We start from the raw sequence: 20,186 nt of genomic DNA, 5'->3' as shown, positions 1-20,186 counted from the left end.
TATTTTTCTGCATATATAAGCATACCTCTTGAGCGTACCTTTCTAAGACTACCTATTTAAGCATACCTCTTAAACAGATGCTCTTATCCAGAGCGACTTACAGTAGTGAGTGCATACATTTTCTAAAGTCTACCAGCAGGTATGCCAGCTAAGATAGTTAGACAAGCTAGCTACAGTACTCTAACTTGATTGATAGCCTGAAATTACTTTTTGGTAGCTACTTATGAGGTTGGGATATTGGGACCCTATCTGGGCTAGCTACAGCCAACTTCATAAAATTGCTAGGTGGATAGTCATATTATGCTAGCAGTATTACAGAGAAACAACAATAACAAAGAATTACAATTACTCTGTGAAGCATTTATTTGGGCTGCAATTTATGAGGCTGGTAACTCTGAACTTATCCTCTGCAGCAGAGGTAACTCTGGGTCTTCCATTCCTGTGGCGGTCCTCATGAGAGCCAGTTTCATCATAGTGCTTGATGGTTTTTGCGACTACACTTGAAGAAACTTTCAAAGTTCTTGAAATGTTCCATATTGACTGACCTTCATGTCTTAAAGTAATGATGGACTGTTGTTTCTCTTTGCTTATTTGAGCTGTTCTTGCCATAATATGGACTTGGTCTTTTACCAAATAGGGCTATCTTCTGTATACCCCCCTACCATGTCACAACACAACTGATTGGCTCAAACACATTAAGAAGGAAAGAAATTCCACAAATTAACTTTTAAGAAGGCACACCTGTTAATTGAAATGCATTCCAGGTGACTACCTCATGAAGCTGGTTGAGAAAATGCCAAGAGTGTGCAAAGCTGTGTCGTATCGGGAGAATGCTGGCAATTATTGCTGTCAACAAAGAGTCCGCTTTAGGCTGCACCGTGTTTTAGAGGCTTTTATTCAATACCACGAGGTTACAGCATAAATTACAGACCTGCGTTGTCTGGAGGAGCATCATCCTAATTTAATCTGAATGCTTCTGACTTCCTCTTCATTCAGGTCCTACTTATAAACAATGACAAGGAGACGGGGGCTCCCTCTTCTGGCCAATCACCAGTCTCCCCTGGGGCGTCACCCTCCAAACGCCACATTTGAAATAAGATCATAAAACAACATTCTTTGTTCCTCCAAACCAGTCATAATGTCAATACACCACAGCTGTCATCAAGGCAAAGGGTCTCTATTTGAAGACTATCAAATATAAAATATATTTTGATTTGTTTAACACTATTTTGGTTACTACATGATTCCATATGTATTATTTCATAGTTTTGATGTCTTCACTATTATTCTACAATGTAAAAAATAGTAAAAATAAAGAAAAGCCCTTGAATGAGTAGGCGTATCCAAACTTTTGACTGGTAGGGTATATATACATATCTACCTCAATTACCTCGTACCCTGGCACATCGACTCAGTACTGGTACAGCACCTCGTGTGTAGCTCAGTTGGTAGAGCATGGAGCTTGCAACGCCAGGGTTGTGGGTTCGATTCCCATGGGGGGCCAGTATGAAAATGTATACACTCACTAACTGTAAGTCGCTCTGGATAAGAGCGTCTACTAAAATGTAAAATGTATATTTGGCAAGTTATCGTTACTCATGTATTTATTATTTCTCTCTGCACTGTTAGTCTGCACCTGTTTTTTTACAAAGCATGTGACAAATAACATTTTATTTAATTAGAAACCATGTTTTTTTTTTACACTTCACATGTGATGATATTTCACATGAAGTTTCACATGTGGATTTTCATATATGAAATCAAATGAACTAAGTGTTTTTGGAACACTTCACATGTGATGATATTTCACATGACGTTTCACATGTGGATTTTCATATGTGATCATATAACCTTTCACATGTGGATTCAAATGTTCAATATATTTCACAGGTGATGCCCTCCAAACAAAAATGAGTCGTTGTGATACACACACAAAAAGTGCTTTTAACATACAGTGTTTTCAACTTACATACTGTATTTGACACATTTTGACAATCATGATCATATTGTGTATGTTTATTTATACAATCATTATTATTCAGCATGTCCTCACCTGGGATTGGAACTCACAATCTCTTGGTTCACGGCATAATGATCTTCTTGCTACTCCACCATGTCTGTGCCAATGATTGATTGCCCCTGGATTCCTACACTTTGGACGTAAGTAAAGTAAATCTCATCTTTGTTCAAATACACTCAAGAAAAACTATTATATTTATCATGGTGATTCAGGACTGATATTAAAACAGAATAATTGCCCCACCATTATTAGACAACTATGCAGAAACCCCCTCAAATTTCTGAAATAAGTAAATGAAATCAATGATGAGAGAATAATCAGTCCAGAGATGTATTATATAAATTAATGTGTGGAGGAATGCTTCAGACTTTTGCGGTGAAGCAGAAAAATCAGCATTTCCCAAATCCAGAGGTCGTCAGTTTGAATCCCAAGTAGGGTCAAATTTGAAAAATCATGTCAAATGTAATTAGTAGGGTATTGCAAATGTTTTGCTGAACAGCGTACCACTTACTTTAAACACCCCATATAATTTAATTCCGTTTAAAAAAAAAACATGAAATTTGCAGTTTCACATGTGAAAATCTAATTTCCTCAATTTGGAGAGTGTGGCAGGTTGTGGCTTGAAGCAATGAGTAATGTATTAGAATGGCAGCGGTGCATTTTGAACCCACAACCCAACCCCTCCCTGTTTTTCAAACAGGTTGTTCAGAACAGTACCGTTTCCGTTTAATTTAACGTTGCATTACGTTATTTCGTACTGAACGCAGCATTGGTGACTTTTCTAATCCAAAATTAATTAAAATAAAATGATAGTGACACCATTCAAATAAAAATGTCCTCCCCAAAAATGAGCCTAACAACATAATGGTCCATATTATCAGACTGGTGTGTTATTTAGCAATAAGCATTATCACCTGTAGCCCAACTAATGCAGCATAGTGGCTATAAATAAATAGGCTGGAGCATGGGGTTGCCCATCTGTATTTGTGCTAATCATTAGCTAGATCAGTGCTTCCCCATGATCCTTTTTATCATACGGGAGCATCCTAGGGGAACCCTCCCCCATGCCCCCTCACCTCCCTCAATTGAATGAACTGCTACAATTGTTAAACAAAAATATGGTTTAAGAATACCTTTTCAAGAAACAATACATACAAACACTGGTACCTGGTTTCCCTTCCGTATTGAAATCAATAAGAAAAGATTCATGAAGGAGAAATGAACCAGCTTACTGCTGTGCAATGTCACATGCATCTCTATGAAAAAGAATAATTGAGTAGTACTGTGTAGTGTAAAGCCACAGAAAGCCAGTGGGAAATTAATTTCCAATCTATAAAATTCATCATGGTATATTATTGAGGGGATCATGACCCCCCTGTCCCCCCGCAAGTTACATGTAGGTTATTGATTAAATGAACCGCTATGTGGTTGTGTAACCATTAGAGGTGTGAAGTAACTAATTACAGCTACTAGATTTTTTTTTTTATCCTATGCTACAGACGGCTATATCGGTCCGCTATTACAGAACTAGTAAAGGCCCAGTGCACTACTTTTGTAAAAAATAAAATAAAAAAACATCTCTATATATTTTATTTATTTATATTTTAAACAATTATTAATACTTTTTTTATTCTGATTTTTCAGAGGGTACTGCAGCACCCTACTTCCCGTGGCTATGCTAGTGGATTGGGAAGCAGTTGAACATAACATACAACATATTAATATGATTGAACTATTGAACTATATGTATCTTTAGATACTCTCGTGCTAGAAGAGCACATAATTTACAGTGCCGTGAAAAAGTATTTGCCCCTTTCTGATTTTCTCTATTTTTGAATATGTTTATACTGAATGTTATCTGATCTTTAACCAAAACCTAATAATAGACAAAGGGAACCTGAGTTTACAAATAACAAAAAAAATGGATACTTATTTTATTTATTTTATTAACAAAGTTATGCAACACCCAATTCCCCTGTGTGAAAAATTAATTGCCCCCTTACACTCAATAACTGGTTGTGCCACCTTTAGCTGCAATGACTGCAACCAAATGCTTCCTGTAGTTGTTGATCAGTCTCTCACATCACTGTGGAGGAATTTTGGCCACTCTTGCATTCAGAACTGGTTTAACTCAAATCAAATCAAATCACATTTTATTGGTCACATACACATATTTAGCAGATGTTATTGCAGGTGTAGCGAAATGCTTGTGTTCCTAGCTTCAACAGTGCAGTAGTATCTAACAATTCACAACAATACACACAAATCTAAAAGTAAAAGAATGGAATTAAGAAATATACAAATATTAGGATGAGCAATGTCGGAGTGGCATTGACTAAAATACAGTAGAATAGAATACAGTATATACATTTGAAATGAGTAAAGCAGTATGTAAACATTATTAAAGTGACCAGTGATTCCATGTCTATGTATATGGGGCAGCAGCCTCTAAGGTGCAGGGTTGAGTAACCGGGTGGTAGCCGGCTAGTGATGGCTATTTAACAGTCTGATGGCCTTGAGATAGAAGCTGTTTTTCAGTCTCTCGGTCCCAGCTTTGATGCACCTGTACTGACCTCGCCTTCTGGATGGTAGCGGGGTGAACAGGCCGTGGCTCGGGTGGTTGATGTCCTTGATGATCTTTTTGGTCTTCCTGTGACATCGGGTGCTGTAGGTGTCCTGGAGGGCAGGCAGTGTGCCGTACCAGGCGGTGATACAGTCCGACAGGATGCTCTCAATTGTGCATCTGTAAAAGTTTGTGAGGGTCTTACGGGCTGTTGCACCTTCTTCACCACACTGTCTGTGTGGGTGGACCATTTCAGATTGTCAGTGATATGTATGCCGAGGAACTTGAAGCTTTTTACCTTCTCCACTGTGGTCCCGTCGATGCGGATAGAAGCGTGCTCCCTCTGCTGATTCCTGCAGTCCACAATAATCAGCTCCTTCATTTTGTTGACGTTGAGGGAGAGGTTATTTTCCTGGCACCACTCCGCCAGGGCCCTCACCTCCTCCCTGTAGTCTCGACATTGTTGGTAATCAGGCCTACTACTGTTGTGTCGTCTGCAAACTTGATGACTGAGTTGGAGGCGTGCGTGGCCACGCAGTCATGGGTAAACAGGTAGTACAGGAGGGGGCTGAGCACGCACCCTGTGTTGAGGATCAGCGAAGTGGAGGTGTTGTTTCCTACCTTCACCACCTGGGGGCGGCCCTTCAGGAAGTCCAGGACCCAGTTGCATAGGGCGGGGTTCAGACCCAGGGCCCCGAGCTTAATGATGAGCTTGGAGGGTACTATGGTGTTGAAGGCTAAGCTGTAGTCAATGAACAGCATTCTTACATATGTAGATGGGATAGGGCAGTGTGATGGTGATTGCATCGTCTGTGGATCTATTGGGGCGGTATGCAAATTGAAGTGGGTCTAGGGAGTCAGGTAAGGTGGAGGTGATATGATCCTTAACTAGCCTCTCAAAGCACTTCATGATGACAGAAGTGAGTGCTACGGGGCGATAGTCATTTAGTTCAGTTACCTTTGCTTTCTTGGGTACAGGAACAATGGTGGACATCTTGAAGCAAGTGGGGACAGCAGACTCTGATAGGGAGAGATGTAATATGTCCGTAAACACTCAGCGACATGAACTGCTCGTTTCAAGTCCTGTCACAACATCTCAATTGGGATTAGGTCTGGTCTTTGAATTAGCCATTACAAAACTTCAAATGTGTTGCTTTTTAACAATTTTCATGTAGACTTGATTGTGTGTTTTGGATCATTGTCTTGCTGCATGACCCAGCTGCGCTTCAGCTCACAGACGGATGGCCTGAAATTCTCCTGTAGAATTCTCGGATGAAGAGCAGAATTCATGGTTCCTTCTATTAAGGCAAGTCGTCCAGGTCCTGAGGTAGCAAAGCATCCCCAAACCATCATGCTTGATCGTTGGTATGAGGTTCTTACAGTGGAATGCAGTGTTTGGTTTTCGCCAGACATAATGGGACACATCTCGTCCAAAATGTTTACTGAAGTTTGACAAAAAGCACCTGGATGATCATCAAGACTCTTGGAAGAATGTTCTATGGACAGATGAGTCAAAAGTATAACTTTTTGGACGACATGGGTCCCATTATGCCTGGTGAAAACCAAACACTGCATTCCGCAGTAAGAACCTTATACCAACTGTCAAACATGGTGGTGGTAGTGATAGTTTGGGGATGCCCGCACTTGTCATTTATCTCGCGTCCTCTGTCTTGTAATCACGTGACCGCCCGCTTCACAATGTCTTAGCCACTAGCCAGCTGTGCCACCAAAAAGCTAGGAATTCCATAGCACAGGAGGAGACATTTCAAGCTGGGGAGTGAGGTTACGAATCCTGACTCCTAAAGATTCTCTGTTCCAATGGTAAAAAATTATTGGTAGCACTTTACCAGATAGCCTACGTGAGACTTAGTGAGCCCATAATATTCAAACCTACTCGGAATTCAAAACGTATAATCACAGTCTTGGTTATCATATTCATAATCATCTCCCCTCTTTTTCCATTATTTAAATCATTCTAATCATACACTTTTCAAACAATTATGACAACCTGAACCAAACTGTGCTGGCTTGGGTAATTTCTTTTCACAGTATACTTTTGTTGTATCCCTGTGTTTTTTCTGTAATACTGTATGTCACACAGGAAGACAAGCTGCGGCATATAACCCAATCCTAATTAAATCAGCTAATTGAAGCACCTGTTGCTCATCTGTTGTGCACTAGTTGTCTATATCAAATGTGCTGTTTTACCAAACTACTACTGAACCTACACACTGAAGAAGACTTGTTAGCCGAAACATCTGTGTATGCTATCCCCCTGCAGTAAAAAAGTATTTTACAAATCGAAAAGGAACAAAGAGCTTTGTAAATCTGTACTCGCTGGTTTTACTAACCCTTCGGAAGATTATGATGGTTTACTTTTGATTAAAGGCTACATTATCTTTTTCAGCACAGTTACCGCAACTATGGTGGATGCATAACCAGGCCAGGTCATAGGCCAATTATTAACTTAGTATTACAGTACAAACTGTATCTTCTTTATGTGATCAGTCTATTTGATGGAAAGAGCATCTTAATGTTTTGTACACACAGTGTATATGCAAATTATATTCAGTTCCAGCTGTCTCTGTGGTGTCATCACATATTACATTTGTTTTAGGCCTATTTGATGACTTTATTATTTCATTCCAAGAGCTGCTGCCTATTCTGTCTGACAAAAATCTCCTATTTTAGTAGTTCTTTAAAGTAAATAAGGCATACTTTTATGACTGCTGAATACCAACTATCAATCTTAGATTATGTATTTTCAGGCAGAGATACCTCACGAAGTAACTATTCTATCCCTCTCGATCTAGCATTCTTCGGCTTCTTCTCTCCGTCTCAGACTGGACAAGTAGGGGCGCAATGGGTTATGGTCATTGTAATTAATTACCATGTTTTCTGCGTTACTCTATGTAGAATATTGGCCTGTTAGAAACTACAACTCCCTACTACATCGCACAGTTCGGGCTTGATCTGATTGATCTCTAGAGAAACTGTGCATTGCGGTCACAGAAAAAAAATCGCGACATGGAATTCAAATAATAGAATTCAAATAATTGTATGATTGTTTCTGAGTATTCTTAAACCATATTTTGTTAACAATTGTACAGTTCTTCAATTGAGGGAGGTGAGGGGGCATGGGGGAGGTTCCCCTAGGATGCTCCCGTATGATAAAAGGATCATGGGGAAGCACTGATCTAGCTAATGATTAGCACAAATACAGATGGGCAACCCCTGCTCCAGCCTATTTATTTATAGCCACTCATTAGTTGTGTAAAAACCTAAAAATAACCGACATTTCAGGTAATTGCTCAGCACTACATTTTTGTGCACTCTTTTTGTTGTTGTTGTGATTAATCGCATGGTCTGAAAGCGTTCAAAATACACGAAAACGTCTAAAATACATAATCTATACAGCAAAAACAACAATGCAATGTCATAACAAATTGACATTGAGGTTAAAGAAAGTGTGCTTTATCAATTTACCAGATTTACTAACCGTTACTTCAAACAAAGTCAAGATGTCAATATTATTGTAATGTTTTCATATTAAAAATATTGTAAATTCGCTCATTTCGAGCTAATTCTGAATTTGCGATTAATTGTGATTAATTACAGCAAATCCTCGATTAACTCAATTTAAATATACATTGGAAGAGAAACCCATTGTTGGCCCCCTTGGTCTAATGGTCAAGACATTGACTTATCCAGTGGGAGACCTGGGTGCTAATCCTGCCATTTACAAAAGTGCACATAGAATATCACATTTGAAATGTTGGGAAAGCACCTCTGAGTCATGTGAAACTTCACAGGTCTCTGAAAACCATGTCTTTTTTTTCACATGTGACATTTTTCATGTGATTTGTTAATGTGAAAAATAAATGTGAAAAATGTACATGTGAAAGTCCATGTGAAACTTCACGTGTCCGAAACTCGTGTCTGATTGGTGACATTTTTCACGTGATTTATTCAAACATGTGTCTTCAAAACAACATGCCTATTTTTTTCACGTGATTTTTTGTTGACGTTTTTTTTGTGGGTTGGGCTGCATCAACCTAACAGGAGATGCATGCAATGGTGTAAACATTTAAGGTATATGACTAACAGGCTACTGTTTTCACTTTGATTTGAACTTTTAAACATCAATATCTATGCAAAGTAAATATTTGCAGAAATATCAGTAGCAAATCAAAGCTATAATTGTTTGACAGAATTAATAAAATATGGTAAAAAGATAAAACATGAAAAATACGGATATGCTGTCTGATATTTGAATGGATGCGGAGTGATTGCAGAGTGATTCCCAAATACTCAAACATCATCTTGTCACTCGGGATTGTGTTTTTTGCTTCACTGAGCGTAGGCAGACGCCTGATCCGACCTATTTGTCACTCACCGAGTTTAAAAGCAGCAGTGCCAGAATCAATCGAGCTTTCTAGCCTATTTGTGCCCAGCTGCCCTACTGGTGGTACGTCATTATGTCGCGCACAGTTTATACTGTAGATGCTTGGGACCATCGCGCTCACATTCAACAGGAGGCAAGTGATGGATGTGGTTGGAAACTTCTACTTCGCATCTTGCCATCTTCACCGAAGTAGAGGCATGCACTCAAAGCTAAAATTCTAAATGGGATGCCCTCAGGCGACTGCAGTGGAGTAGAAGCTGACAAGTCGTTTTATTCAAAGTTGAGAGGATTTTTACTGGTGTATTGCGGAGAGGAGAGGTGCGTTCCGCGCAGTGGTGCAGATATCTACTCTGTTTCTCTAAACATTTCAAAGACACAGACTGAAATAACAACTTGTTCCACAGTAGGAAGTGAACAATATAGTCAGAATGGCAGCTGTGGCACTCAATGGATCGAACATAACTACGGGGAACTTTACGAATCAGTTTGTTCAGCCGCCATGGCGCATTGCACTGTGGTCGGTCGCCTACAGCTCCGTTTTGGCGGTGGCTGTGTTCGGAAACCTCATTGTCATATGGATAATTCTCGCCCACAAACGAATGCGGACAGTCACCAACTATTTCCTTTTGAACTTGGCATTTTCGGACGCATCCATGGCCGCCTTCAATACTTTAATTAATTTCATATACGCTTCCCACGGAGACTGGTACTTCGGAGAGGCTTATTGCAGGTTTCACAACTTTTTCCCCGTCACCTCCGTGTTCGCAAGCATCTATTCGATGACTGCAATTGCCGTTGATAGGTAGGCAACTGATGCTGATCATGCTTACTTTTTAAATCAATAATGGTATTTATTTATTATTAATTATTATGATTATTATTCAGCACTTGTCATGATTCTTTACATGCATTTTCCACCTGTAAAAAAACCTAATAGGATTCACTCCATCTACATGGTGATGCTGATGAGGTTGTAGGGGATTGGTATTCTATCCAGGCAGTAGGTTGTGTGTGTGTGCATACCTGCGTGTGTAGGATGACAGTGTGTTGTGTGAGTTACAGTGTGTGAGTGCATGCCTGCGCGTGTGTGTAGGGTATATATTAGGTGTGAGCTTGTGTCTGTGCATGCATACATGCGTGAATGTTAATTTGTGTGTGTGCATGCCTGCATGTATCTATGCTGGGGAGGGCAGTATATTGCGTGTATAATCATGAGTTTGCGTGTGTGCGCATGCGTGTGCCTGTTTGTGTGTCTGTTTGTGAATGCCTGCATACATGCATGTGCACACATTTATGCCTTTATGTGTGTGTGGAGTGGATGAGTGTCAGTGGAGGGGTTCAAAGCAGCACCAACCACAGAAGATAAAGAAAATATTAAAAAGATGAGTAACCCTGAAATTAGCAATGCTTTTCATCTTATTCATGGCAGTCATATCAAGAGACATGGAATATCCAGACTACTGATGTCAATCCATGCCACCAGAGCACAGCTATATTACAGGTTCTATGTTGTAAATGTCCTTGTGATTCAAACTGTAAATCTAGATGGAGCTGGTGTCAGACTTCTGTAGCATGTTCTGGCATATCAGTAACTGCAGGTTTGTCATCATTATGGCCCTGCTACACTATAGCCATACGCCATCTGGCATTGTCGTCAGTCATCAGCCATTGAGGGAACAATTCTTTGAAATCAATGAAAGCTGCTATACTGTCCATCTTGTGCTCACGTTACATCACGTCCAATGGCAGCGTCCAAGCTCAAGAATCTCTGAGGTTCAGTTCTCGATGGATGACGCACGTGTTAATTCTATCTTGTGAATTTAAATAATTAGAAATAAAGTTGATTTTGGTTGCAGATGGCCTCCACTAGACACCATTGGTTATTTTACGAAGATTTATGAAGCCAAGAAGATGCTAGCGAGAAGAAACTCTAGCTAGGTAGCTACATTGATTATTTTCACATTGAATACAAAAGCAACTTGTGTAATTAGAGGATAATTTAGTACAACCACTAGCAACAATTTAATGAGTACTTGCGAAAAACTGGACTAAAGCTATTGTACTTACACATTATCGATTAATATGGTACAGTAGGAAAAAATACAATAAGGACCCTTTTCCCCTCTGCTCCTCCACTCTCAACAACACGCTCTGTGTAGCAGGTAGAACGTCACATTGACACTACGCTGATGACCTGCTTGCATGTGGGGTGGCAGAGTGTCACAAGAATTTCTATCTCAATGTTTCAAACTGAACTCTTATATTACTCATCTGTATCCCAGAGGTTGTAAATCTCTAATAAACAGACAGTCTCCCAGTTTACAATTATCAGGTCTTTTTTCAGAGAGCGCTCTGCACAGTCTTTTTATACTCACACACACACACACACACACAAGTTCTTATCATAGGCTACTCCTTGCTCAGGCAGGCTGCATTTTTTCACTATTCCCATACATAGTTATCGCGTTCTCACAATATTCTGCAAGCCTCTCACTCCCCCTCTCTGTGTGGGGACATCTGTTTTTGAAACCGGTCTCCTGTTATTGGTTTCAACGTTTGCACTTCTGCTTGCCTAACTACAAGACACAAATACTTTGTTGTTGGGCAAATATGCATCTTATATAACATTACATTCGCAGCCTCCCGATCGACTTACAGTTAGTGAATATTAATTTTATCTGGCTCGAACCCACAACCCTGACGTTGCAAAACGCCATGCTCTATCAACTGAGCTACATCCCTGCGCCATTCCCTCCCCCCGACGACGCTGGCCAATGCACCCTGGTCTCCTTCGCGCCGGCTGCGACAGAGCCTGGATTCACCAGGATATCTAGTGGCACAGTTCACTGCGATGCAGTGCCTTGACCCGCGCCACTCAGGAGGCTCATATAAGCATATGATTAACTCTCTAGGCTCTAGTCTTCTAATAGTCATACATTATTAGTTTAACTGAGGGTGTGACATTTTAGTCATATCTTACTCACACATTTCTTTAGCACAGAGTATTATGTGTGTGTGGGGTGTCTCGTGGCATGCTAGGAAATGCTTGCATCTGTGTAGTGGGTGGCAGTGTAGTGTGTGTGTGTGCGCACATGCTCATGAGTGCGTGCGTGTGTTTGTGTGTGTAGGTATACACTCATATGACCAAAAAGGAAGAACACATTTTTGAACACAGAAACACCAGTATCCACTCTTAGCTGGGCTTTACTTATACTCAAGGAAACCAAAACCTACATTTGGAAAACGCCCCGCCAAGACAGCTTGGAAATAGCTAATTACAGTCGTTTGACAAATTGGCGCAAGCCAGCACTATTATTGCTAATTTTCAGACGCGAATAAATTATTAATGGCATCTTCAGGGGGTGTCACTGGGGAAGCCTACACACATCCATTCCTGTAATGGAGGTGCCTATGAGGGTTGTGTTATTGTGCATCCACTTCAAATCAGTTGCCCATGCAGAGAAACACTACCCCTTAGGTAAATGTGTAGTTAAATATTTATAGTATGTTTGGATCTGTGCTGTCTTGCCAACTCCTATGGTCATTGTTATACCTTGTCATGCCAAACATGGCTTGATTATGCTCATAGGAGCTGGCTATAGCGCAAACGGATCTGGTGTTAAGTATGAAGTGCATTGATATACAGTGTATGCACCGAGTCTCCCGAGTGGCGCAGTGGTCTAAGGATGTGCCACTAGAGATCCTGGTTCGAATCCAGGCTCTGTCGTAGCCGGCCGCGACCGGGAGACCCATGGGGCGGCGCACTATTGGCCCAGCGTCGTCCAGGGTAGGGGAGGGAATGGCCGGCAGGGATGTAGCTCAGTTGGTAGAGCATGGCGTTTGCAACGCCAGGGTTGTGGGTTCGATTCCCACGGGGGCCAGTATGAAAAATAAAAAAAATTATGTATGTACTCACTAACTGTAAATCGCTCTGGATAAGAGTGTCTGCTAAATGACTAAAATGTAATGTAAAATGTATACACAGAGAGTAATCTCGTCTCTCCTCTTATTTCTATAAGAAATTGATTGGTTGGTTGATTGGTTGCAGTGAATTTAAATTATTCCCTCATTTGACAGCAGATTGATTGGAATTGGCATTTTAACTGAATAGTATTCAGTCAATGGGGTGTCAGTCAAACACTATGAGTTGCTGTTCTACTGCTGACACCATTCTCCGATGGTCTGCTAAAGAGATGAGACCGATAAGACAGGACTTGTTGTTTTGACCTCAAAGTGAATTGTTTCCCGACACCACAGGCCTAAAGCGTTGTTTATACCCTAGCCAAAGCCAGATGCCAGGCTTTGCTTATAAAAATAACACACACACACGCTTGCACTGACTACATACACATACGCACAGGCACACACACACACACACACACACACTTCCATCAAAGGCATGCACACACACACACACGCGCACCCTTGCATCAAACACAAGTGGCTTGGCTTAATGAGATTATCATATCAAATGGGACCCGGGCTGATTTGATATTGATCAATATCCCCATGTTACATCATATTCTGTAGAGCTATGGTGTGATAATGGAGGAGAAGTAGTGAGTGTGAGGCACTGGTATCTCCTGCAGCTCTGCGACAACACAAAAGGAGCACCCTTTAGGCTCTGCTCTCCATGACCTTCCTGCAGCCGAGACAGACGAATTCCATATTTTTAAGTGTCCCTTCGATTTCATCCCCCAAGGCCAGAGATAAAGAGAACAAGAGGACAAGAGAACATAGACTTGACCCAGATTGAAACACATAACCTCCAGTCCTACTTGTTGCATGGCTGAACTGATGCGCAGCGTAATCCAGACAGTCTGTCGCCTTGGAAATGTCACAGGGTTGCAATGTGGTGGCCAACCGTAAATGTGCCCCCCTTCTATTAAAGGCAGAATGTGCCCCCCTTCCACCCCTCCATCCCTATTTCCTGTGGAAGTAAAACACATTTCCTGTGTGAATAACACTTCAGGAAAGACTCACACACCTTTGATAAAAACGGCAAGACATCCTCCCACACACACGTTTGGCGGGAAGAGTGTGACAAGAGGTGCCAGTCTGTCAGCGAGTGTATTGTTTTGAGATGGGACTGATTTAGATGTACCATTGTTGGTAGTTGACACTCTTCAAGCAAGTCCCTCACTTCATTATTCTTCGTTATTCTTAGATGATAATGTTAGGCGCAGTACCACATAACTGATGTTACCGGCTGAGACTATGCAAGTTACAACTCTGAGAATTGTTAATGATCCAATGCAGACATTTTTATCTCAATATCAAATAATTTTTGGGTAACAATTATTTTCAATTAAAATGGTCAAAAAGAAACAAGAATAGCTTCCTAGCAAAGACCAATTTCTCAAGCAAGTTAGCTTTTATTGGCAGATAGCTGGTGTCACCAGGCAGACCAAAACTCCATCCCACCAAACCAGGCTGATTTCAGGCGGTCTTTTCAAACAGCTCTTACACTTAAAGGTCATTATCATAATTTTCACAATTTCACAGTATTATTCCAACCTCATAGTGTGGAAATCGGTATCTTTGGTTCAAACACAGAAAATCACGTTTTTGACTGCACTGGGCCTTTAATGAATGGAATGCTCAAATTCGTTCCTTGCTAATGCGAAGGAGAGTAACACATTTTGGAAGACTGATGTGTAGGCTAATGCAGTATTTTCACCCTCTACCCTTCCCATGCATTACTTCTACCCTTTACCCCTTTTTATGCCTAAAGAAATGACGAAATGCCTCATTGCAAGTATCTATTTTGGTCTTGTCTGCCCTTGGGTATTGCTTTGTGGTACTTTTTACCTCACCTAAGAAAAGGACCTCAGGAAAACACCATAATGAGATTTCTGTGATGAAATACAATGAAGCCCTGAAAGAGCAGCCCCCTGTGTGGTTTGGCTCTTATAATCAACCTGTGCACTGCACACACACACACACACACACACACACACACTTCATTCACCTGTACTGCTACTGAAGCCCAAGTGCCACTCAGACTAAATGCCAAGTTATTACAGATGAGTTGAGGGACTGCACGGACTGCTTTCTGGCACGGCTCTTTTGGGGGATTTCTGACCGCCATTGAGATGGCAGCCAAGGCTCTGAAAGTTATCAGAAACAGAGTCCGGAGGGAACTTGTCTGTTAGCGGCCGCTTCATTCAAGGAGAGGAGATGCTAATTATCATTAGCATCAACAAGCTGTGGCTCTCAGTAATGGACAGTCATAAAGTGAGACAAACCAGAGGACATAGCAGCATAATAAAGTGTGTCCCCAGGCTTACAGCGTGTTCAGAGTAATCTCCTACTAATTTGGACGATCCATTGTTTCCGCTTTGTCTGTGGCTTTGTCCAAAAAAGCCTCTTGTTTGATATGAATTAATCCATGTTATAATAGAAACCGCCAGACCACAAGTGGATTTCTGAACGTCTTTGTGTTTTGGAAACACAGGGGACAAAGACAGGAGCAAGGTTGCAGTCAATTCCTGCTCAATTCAGTACAGGAATAGACTTAAATAATTCAAATTGCATGTCAAAAATTTAAAATAACATTCACACATTCATTTATGTAATTTGCCACTACAAAAACTAAATTCATGAATGGGACTTCCAATTCATTCCTTGACTCCACACCCCTGAAAGAGAGGACTTCCTCTGATTCAGAGGGGTTGGAGTTAAATACGGAAGACACATTTCAGTTGAATGCATTCAGTTGTACAACTGACTAGGTATCACCCTTTCCCTTTTCTTATGTTTGACCTTTGACCCCATTTCGACATCTTGACCCCTGCAGGTACATGGCCATTATCCACCCTCTGAAGCCCCGGCTGCTCGCCACGGCCACCAAGGTGGTGATCATGTGTATCTGGGCACTGGCCGTGGTGCTGGCCTTCCCCCTCTGCTTCTACTCCACCATCCGCATCCTGCCCCGCGCGACCATCTGCTACGTGGCCTGGCCCGCATGAGGACCCCCTTCATGTGAGTAACGACACCTTTAGCCCAGTAGCCTCCTTTGTAGACTAGCCTCCTTCAAGCCTTAAAAAAAATATATAGTATATATCTTTAAAGTATTTTGTATGTTTATTGGATAGAGAGAGATAGAGGTGAAAGGTAGGAGAGAGATTGCTGAAAGAGCAGTAGGCCAGATTTGAACCCCATGCTGGTAGCGGTACATTGTACCAGGCCATCTCATTCTAGACTTCTATACGACTATTTCATATGAGACAATTCTATCACCCTAAGCCTCTTTCATCATCATAAGCCTCTTTATTTCACTCAGATTTACATGGTTACAGTTTGTGGCAGCTTATGTATTATGGGAAAACTGCCGCTACCTCGCTCTCCAACCAAGGTGCATGAATTGAGGAGCAAACTAAAGTGAGGAGGATATTTAGCAACTCTTTGACGACAGTGGAAGTCCATAAAAAAGCATATTTATTGTTATTTCAGCTCGTGGCCTTCTTCAGGGTTGCATTATGGCAGCATTATGATGCATTACGGCAGCCATATTCTGCCAGAGCGCTCATCACACATTGGCTGTGACAATGGAAAGATGTGAAGCTGTACCAGTTGAGATAGAGATGATTAGCTTGCCCGCTCTAGGCCAGTTTAGCATAGCCCTTCTTTTCACTCCTCTCTCCACAAGTCAATGTGTTTATCTCACCACACTCCTTTTGTTGTGTTACAGTATAAACATGTCATCCTACCAGCACCTACAGTAGGCTCTTCTCTCTTCCCATCTGCTTTTCTTCTCTCTGGAAGTGCACACTGGTCCTCTCTCTCTCTCTCTCTCTCTCTCTCTCTCTCTCTCTCTCTCTCTCTCTCTCTCTTTTTTCTGAGATTTGAACTGCTCTAGTTTACCTCACTCTTATTTTTGTCCCTCCTCTCATCCCTTACTTCTCTGTCTACATAAAAAAAATGGGCCAGTGCCATTTTTGCTCATTGTTGTTTCTAATCAATCATCTTTGTTTACATTCTGGTTTTCTTCTTCTCCCTGTCGTCCCAGGTTTCATTATCATTGTGATGATACTGGTCTACCTGCTGCCCCCTAATGGTAATGGGCATCACCTACACCATCGTCGGGGGTGACGCTGTGGGGGGAGAGATCCCGGGGATTCATCTGACAACTACCACAGCCAGCTCTGGGCCAAGAGGAAGGTAAATCCAGAGCAGACCTGGGATTATACAGTGGCTTGCAAAAGTATTCACCCCCCTTGGCATTTTTCCTATTTTGTTGCCTTACAACCTGGAATTAAAATTGATTTTTGGGGGGAGTTGTATCATTTGATTTACACAACATGCCTACCACTTTGAAGGTGCAAAATATTTTTTGTGTGAAACAAACAAGAAATAAGACAAAAAAACAGAACTTGAGCATGCATAACTATTCACCCCCCAAAGTCAATACTTTGTCGAGCCACCTTTTGCAGCAATTACAGCTGCAAGTCTCTTGGGATATGTCTCTATAAGCTTGCACGTCTAGCCATTGGGATTTTTGCCCATTCTTCAAGGCAAAACTGTTCCAGCTCCTTAAAGTTGGATGGGTTCCGCTGGTGTACAGCAATCTTTAAGTCCTACCACAGATTCTCAATTGGATTGAGGTCTGGGCTTTGACTAGAGCCATTCCAAGACATTTAAATGTTTCCCCTTAAACCACTTCGAGTGTTGCTTTAGCAGTATGCTTAGCATTGTCCTGCTGGAAGGTGAACCTCCGTCCCCAGTCTCAAATCTCTACAAGACTGAAACAGGTTTCCCTCAAGAATTTCCCTGTATCAATTCTGACCTGTTTCCCAGTCCCTGCCCGATGAAAAACATCCCCCACAGCATGATGCTGCCACCACCATGCTTCACTGTGGGGATGGTGTTTTCAGGCTGATGAGAGGTGTTGGGTTTGCGCCAGACATAGCGTTTTCCTTGTTGGCCAAAAAGCTCAATTTTAGTCTCATCTGACCAAGTACCTTCTTCCATATGTTTGGGGAGTCTCCCACATGCCTTTTGGCGAACACCAAACGTGTTTGCTTATTTTTTTCTTTAAGCAATGGCTTTTTTCAGGCCATTCTTCCATAAATCCCAGCTCTGTGGAGTGTACAGTTTAAAGTGGTCCTATGGACAGATACTCCAATCTCCGCTGTGGTGCTTTGCAGCTCCTTCAGGGTTATCTTTGGTCTCTTTGTTGCCTCTCTGATTAATGCCCTCCTTGCCTGGTCCGTGAGTTTTGGTGGGCGGCCCTCTCTTGACAGGTTTGTTGTGGTGCCATATTCTTTCAATTTTTTTAATAATGGATTTAATGGTGCTCAGTGGGATGTTCAAAGTTTCAGATATTTTTTATAACCCAACCCTGATCTGTACTTCTCCACAACTTTGTCCCTGTCCTGTTTGGAGAGCTCCTTGGTCTTCATGGTGCCGCTTGCTTGGTGGTGCCCCTTGCGTAGGGGTGTTGCAGACTCTGGGGCCTTTCAGAACAGGTGTATATATACACTGAGATCATGTGACAGATCATGTGACACTTAGATTGCACACAGGTGGACTTTATTTAACTAATTATGTGACTTCTGAAGTTAATTGGTTGCACCAGATCTTATTTAGGGGCTTCATAGCAAAGGGGGTGAATACATATGCACACACCACTTTTCCATTATTTTTTTTTTTCATTTCACTTCACCAATTTGGACTATTTTGTGTATGTCCATTACATGAAATCCAAATAAAAATCCATTTAAATTACAGGTTGTAATGCAACAAAATAGGAAAAATGCCAAGGGGGGATGAATACTTTTGCAAGGCACTGTAACCACGACACAACATCACGGCATCACTTACGAAGCTCTGTCAGTACCACTGACCCAGAAAAGGCATCTCTGGTTCTGGGGTGACAGCGCTTCAGGTCTCAGGAACTTTAAGGCAGTAGCGATGCTATATAAGCCATCCACTAGGATTTTCACAGACAGAGAGATTGATTATTGTGTAATGGGTTTTTGACTGTATATTCAAAGTGCCCAAAGATCACTAAAGTGAGTTGGCTGAGGGTTAGTGTACTACGGGGACATACAATACATCAAAACACACATACTACACACATACTGTACTATGGGGACAAACTCGGAGTGTGTTTATAACAAGATAATGGAGGATTTACTGTGTCTTTATGTGTTTTGACGTTCACAATAACTATTACGTTACAGTCTGGGTCACCTAATCCAGCACATTAGTCAATCTCTGCAGACAAAAACCTATCAACACAAACTGATCGCCAAAACACAGCACAGACCTTTAAGTCTATGAAAACGAATTTGAGACGTTAGTTTTTTCTGACTTGTGGTCGCCGTTCCTCCATCGACCCTGTTTTTTTGACATAGTGGCTTTTTGACATGAAGCGCTAGCTCTGAATGCTAATGGCCTCCTGAGGCACTGTGAGCTTGGCCCTCCATCTCGTACCGATGTGAAAAGTCAACACTTGGATATACTCTCCGGACTGTCTACTCTGTGAGTCACAGGCATACTCAGACAGTCAGAACAGGTGACTTATCAGTGTTGTTTTCTGGTTTTGAGAATAAAACTTGCTTCCTAAGAAAGTAGTCGTGTTAAACAGAAACTGGAAACGCAGCCTGGGCAGAGTTAATTGGAAACTGGCCCAAAATCTCGGTACACACTCCATATAACAGATTACATTTTGCTTTGGATTTTGACCCATTTTGTCCCTTAGAAGCCTGTGCAAATGGGATTCAGTATCGACAACAGTGGGTAGGTCGGGCCCTGTCCATCCTGGCAGTAAGATTAAGAGGCTCCTTAAAGGGGCAATCTGGGATTCAAACAACAACAAAGCTGGCACCATGCCACTATTTTGCTAAACAGCTAAGGTATGGGGCTGGATAAATGTAACCACTGTCAAATTCATAGATGAAGAACTGGCCATCCATTTGAGTTAAAACATGTATGTACCAATTCCAGATTGCCCCTTTTAAAGTGGGAGCTCTGCTGGATAAATAACCTTAGGCCGACAGGAAAAATGGGCGATGCACCTCCACTGGGAATCAATATGAGTGATAAGGATTGGACTGGAGGCACTAGAGTGTCCACACTCTACAGACCATAGAGACAAGAGAATGGAGTGTGAAGTTGGCTAAAACACGAACGGACTGGAGCACCAGGCTAGGCTATTGTATGTGAAAATATCTTTCTATGTATCAGAACAA

General features: G+C 41.6%; 1 pseudogene; it reads left to right on the top strand.

Annotated features, from left to right (window-relative positions):
- The first annotated feature begins 9,108 nt into the window (after positions 1–9,108).
- LOC121566098 overlaps positions 9,109–20,186 on the top strand; it is a 32,556-nt pseudogene continuing 21,478 nt past the window's right edge.

Source organism: Coregonus clupeaformis, unplaced genomic scaffold, assembly GCF_020615455.1.
Source record: "Coregonus clupeaformis isolate EN_2021a unplaced genomic scaffold, ASM2061545v1 scaf1209, whole genome shotgun sequence".
NCBI lineage: Eukaryota > Metazoa > Chordata > Actinopteri > Salmoniformes > Salmonidae > Coregonus > Coregonus clupeaformis.
The sequence above is the reverse complement of the archived record's forward strand: the minus strand, read 5'-3'. Positions and strand labels throughout refer to the sequence as shown.